Below are 5,527 nucleotides of genomic sequence, written 5' to 3'. Positions count from 1 at the left end.
CATATATGTCCCGCGTCATCACGTAAAGCCCCTGTCACCAAGACAACGTGAGTAGGCGGGGCCAGTGGGGGCCAGGATGAGTCGAGCCACGCCCCCTTCCCCCAGTGTGAGGGATGATGGAGTGAGCTCAGAGGGAGTGCGCAAAAATTTGTGCACCCCGACAACTAACCGAACAGAACATACCGTGTTTACTTTCACAGATGTTCCTTCATTCTCACAAGGAACAAACATGCTGAAATTGTGTAAATTACAGTGAAATATTAATGACAAAAATCACAATCACGTCAGTTCAAAAGTTTGTGCACCCTGAGGACCGAAGAAAGAAATCGACGACCCTGTTTATCACAATATAACAATTACTGTTTATATTTTTCCACAGCTTTATTCTCACATGTTACAAAAATGGTCAGATACTGTATGATACAGTGAAATATTAATTGTGAAATATCAAAATGATTTTTCATTTCTTCATCTTCTTCTGGCTGCTCCCGATTAGGGGTCGCCACAGCGGATCTTTCATCTCCATTGCTCCCTGTCTTCCGCATCCTTCTCTACCACACCTGCCACTTTCATGTGCTCTCTCACCACATCCATGTATCTCCTCTTTGGCCTTCCTCGTTTCCGTTTGCCTGGCAGCTCCATCCTCAACATTCTCCTTCCCACATGCTCTGCATCTCTTCTCAGGATGTGCCCGTACCATCTCAGTCTCATCTCTCTTAGCTTCATTCCCAAGCTCTCCACATGTGCTGTCCCTCTGATGTGCTCGTTCCTTATCCTGTCCAACCTCGTCACTCCCATCGCAAACCTTAACATCCTCAACTCCGCCACCTCCAACTTTGCCTCCTGTCTCTTCATTAAGGGTACGGTCTCCAATCCATACATCACAGCTGGTCTCACTACTGTCTTATACATCTTACCTTTCACTTTTGCTGGGACTTTCCGATCACAAATGACTCCTGAAATCCTTCTCCAACTGCTCCACCCTGCCTGCACTCTCTTTCTCACCTCACTATCGCAGCCCCCATTTTCCTGCACAGTTGACCCCAGGGACTTGAATTCACCAACTTTCTTTACATCTACTCCTTGCATCTTCACTACACTCTCATCCCCATTCACACTGATGCACATGTATTCTGTTTTGCTACTGCTCACCTTCATTCCTCTTCGCTCCAATGCATCCCTCCATCTCTCCAAACCCAACTCAACCTCCTTTCTACTTTCACCACATATCACAATATCATCCGCAAACATCATGTTCCATGGTGACTCTCGCCTCACTTCGTCTGTCAAGCTATCCATCACTATGGCAAACAAGAAAGGACTCAAAGCAGATCCTTGATGGAGTCCCACCTTCATGCTGAACCATTCAGTCATTCCAACTGCACAGCTCACTGCTGTTTCACTGTTCTCATACATGTCTCGCACCACTCTAATATACTTCTCATTCACTCCACTCTTTCTCATACAATACCATAACTCATCTCTCGGCACTCTATCGTATGCCTTCTCCAGGTCTACAAACACACAATGTAGCTTTCTCTGGCCTTCTCTGTACTTCTCCATTAACATTCTTAAAGCAAAACTTGCATCTGACGTGCTCTTCCTTGGCATAAACCCGTACTGCTGTTCACAGATTGCTACCTCTCTTCTCAATCTCGCCTCCAATACCCTTTCCCATAGCTTCATGGTGTGGCTCATCAGTTTTATCCCTCTGTAATTACTGCAGCTCTGTACATCTCCCTTATTCTTGTATATTGGGACTAGCACACTCTTCCTCCATTCATTTGGCATTTTCTCATTCTCTAGGATCTTATTAAACAATCTCGTTAGGAACTCCACAGCCGTCTCACCCAAACATCTCCAAGCCTCAATCGGGATACCATCTGGTCCGACTGCTTTCCCAGTCTTCATTCTTTTCATGGCTGCCCTCACCTCATCCTTACTAACCAACTCTGCTTCCTGATTTGCTGTCTCCAATGAATCTGACCTTTTCTCTCTTTGATTCTCCTCATTTAATAAATCCTCAGAGTACTCTTTCCGCCTTCTTAATACACTCTCTTTGTTTGTCAGCACATTTCCATTTACATCTTTCATCACTCTTACCTGCTGTACATCCCTCGCTTCCCTGTTTCTCTGCCTAGCTACTCTGTACAGGTCTTTCTCTCCTTCTTTGGTCTCCAGTCTTTCGTACAACTCCTGGTATGCATCTGCTTTTGCCTTCACTACCGCTCTTTTTGCCTTCTGTCTCATCTCTCTGTATAACCGCCTGCTTTCCTCGTCTCTCTGATCGTCCCAATTCTTCTTTGCTAGCCTCTTCTCTTTTATAATTTCCTGCACTTCTTTGTTCCACCACCATGTCTCCTTGTCTTCCTTCCTCTGTCCTGATGACCACCCTAGCACCTTCCTTGCTGCCTCTCTTACTAGTACAGCAGTACTATTCCGATCTTCTGGCAGACTTCCATGACCACTCAATGCTCGTCTCATTTCTTCCCTAAACTCCTTCTGATGTTCAACCTCTTTTAGTTTCCACCACTTAATCTTTGGCTCCACTATTTCGCGCTTCCTCTTTTTCACTTTCAAGCTCATCCTGCACACGACCACTCGATGTTGTCTAGCTACACTCTCCCCTGCCATCACTTTACAGTCCCCAATCTCCTTCAGGTTACCCCTTCTGCAGAGTATGTAGTCCACCTGTGTAGATCTTCCTCCACTCTTAAACGTCACCCTGTGCTGCTCTTTCTTCTCGAAGTATGTATTGACTATTGCCAAATTCATCCTCTTTGAAAAATCAACCACCATTTGCCCTTCCACATTTCTCTCTCTTACACCATATCTGCCCATCACGTCCTCATCTCCTCTGTTTCCCTCGCCAACATGTCCATTGAAATCTGCTCCTATCAGCACGCGCTCCTCCCTCGGTATACTTTCTACCACTTCATCCATCTTTTCCCAGAAAGACTCTTTCTCTTCATTCTCACATCCAACCTGTGGGGCGTACGCACACACAACATTGATGACCACTCCTTGAATCTCCAGCTTTATGCCTATCACTCTATCTGACACCCTCTTCACATCAATCACACTGTTGACCAACTCTCCCCTCAAAACAATACCAACACCATTTCTCTTTCCATCCACTCCATAATAAAACAACTTGCATCCATCTCCAATGTTCTTGGCCTTGCTTCCTTTCCACCTCGTCTCCTGCACACACAAAATGTCCAACTTCCTTCTTTCCATCATACCTGCTAACTCTCTCGCTCTGCCAGTCAGTGTTCCCACATTCAGTGTTCCTACCCTCCATTCTAAGCTCCTTCCCTTCCATCTTTCACGCTCTCTCCTAACATGCCTTCCCCCTCACTTTCTCCTTCTCCGTTTTGGTGCAACAGTAGCACACTTTCCACCAGCACCCTGTTGACCAACAGTACCGGAGGCGGCCGTTGTTAACCTGGGCCCCGACTGATCCGGTATGGTATTTCTCTTTTCATTCCGCATGTTAGATTTGGCACAGTTTTACGCTGGATGCCCTTCCTGACGCAACCCTCTCCAATTTATCCGGGCTTGGGACCAGCACCAAGAGTACGCTTATGCACCCCCAGTGGCTGGATTATCAAAATGATTTTTCATTTAAATTTCAAAAATCAAAATCAGTTTGAATCCCACTTTTTGAATGTGAGGTAAATATTCTGTAATAATTCCCTCCAGCCTTTCACATTCTCTGAACAGGTTTAGTCCCCTCTCAGTTATTCATGGGTTTCAGTCACATGACTTTTCTTAGTGATTTCGCTTCTCACTGGGCTGTGACAGCCTGCGACTAGTTGGAGACACAATTGCAATAAAATATCCGAATTAGCGACAATTTTCACTTGGAATCACACTGAATTGATATTCGCATATTTTATCGCAATTGTTGTCTCCAACTAGTCGCAGGCTGTCGCAGCCCAGTAAGATACACTCGCACTTCCTGTCTCACGGAAACTGACTTGAGAAGGGTTCGTGATGGCTTTGCAACATGAGCGACGCATTTGCGGCTATTTTGAGAGAAATCTTGTTGCACAATTTTGAACATGTTCAAAATTTCAGCAACGAAGGAGCAACACTTTGCGACTCATGCGAGGAAATTGAGAAGCCCCGCAAATGTTTCAAGACACTTTTGAAACTCTCTCGCGAATGACGTTCACAATTTGTCGCAAGCTGTCGCAGCCCAGTGAGATACTAGCTTAAAACAGCTGGTGGTCTGGCAAATCAAACCAGCTGCCGTGGTGCAAACAACGAGCAATAACTTATCAGAGTATGCTTGTAATCTAGAAGCCACTGCTGGCTTTAGATATATTCAGAAGATCGCTATGTGCAGTGGAATTGACCCCTACAGTCTGGGAAAGAAGGATTTGTCATACGATCTGGAAAACTACCCTTCAGTTGAGTTCCCCAACATCTTGAACTGCCTGGTGTTGCAGACGTCCTTCTACACCACAAAACAGATGAAAGCGTGGAAGAGTATGGAGGCTTACAACTGTTTTGTATGTGGCTGGGTAAAGGACCTTGGGATCAAGTCACTGCCCAATGAATCCTGTATTGTTTTTCCCCTTGGAAGTGTGTTGTGTTTTTTTTTAAGCTTTTCGTTCACATCTTTACAACGAAGTGCTGCAAGTTGAAGTGTAAACAAACAACAATTTGCTTGATTCTCACTGGTGTTGGCTCTTATCTCTCAGGTAAATCATTCGCAAAGATCATCAGAAACCCCTTTAAAGACCTGGATCTTAGTTAAACAAGACGGAGAAGTGATCACGGCGCATTGGAACTGTACGGCTGGGGAAGAATTTTGTCGTGACCTTCATACATATGGACTTTGTGAGGAGTAAACAAAGAAACAGCTGGGGACTTTAGCGCTTCGGGACTAAAAAAAAGTACCGTAAAATAATGACACAAAGAAAGAAAAGCACTTGGAAAACACCAAGGACAGAGCTGAGAGGGAAATACAAACCTTTCACCAAGTGATCATTGCAAACTTGAGCATGCTTCCAGTCGGCTCCCTTCCATTTCAGTCAGAGGTTCGAAAGCCACCTTTCTTCACGTCTTTTTGTGAAATCCTGTGTTCATTCACCCTTTTTTATTAGTTCACGGGGAACCCTGAAGAAACTTTTATCAGTTTCATAGTTTGATCGATTCAAACAACCTAAAACAACGCAAGCCTAAGGCATTTTTCATGGAGCAATGAACCTTCTCCGTACAAACGCTTTGGTCGACCACCAGCTAAAGTTTTGAATAACTAATGAGGTGGATGTGACATCACATGAAACCCAAGAATAATGTGTGCCCTCTCCAAATAACCCCCCCCCCCCACACACACACACACACTAATAGTCTGTTGTACTGAGTCAGGGTCGTAACTGAGTGAAATGACCTGGAAGTATCTCAGTGTCAGTGATAAGAGCTGTCTGAATTCTCTAAACACTAAAGAAAGCTGCTGCAGTGCCTCCTCTCTCCTCTCCTCTCCTCTCCTCTCCTCTCCTCTCCCTTCTCCTCT

Source organism: Neoarius graeffei, chromosome 21 (assembly GCF_027579695.1).
Source record: "Neoarius graeffei isolate fNeoGra1 chromosome 21, fNeoGra1.pri, whole genome shotgun sequence".
Lineage (NCBI taxonomy): Eukaryota > Metazoa > Chordata > Actinopteri > Siluriformes > Ariidae > Neoarius > Neoarius graeffei.
Note: the sequence above shows the minus strand (reverse complement) of the source record.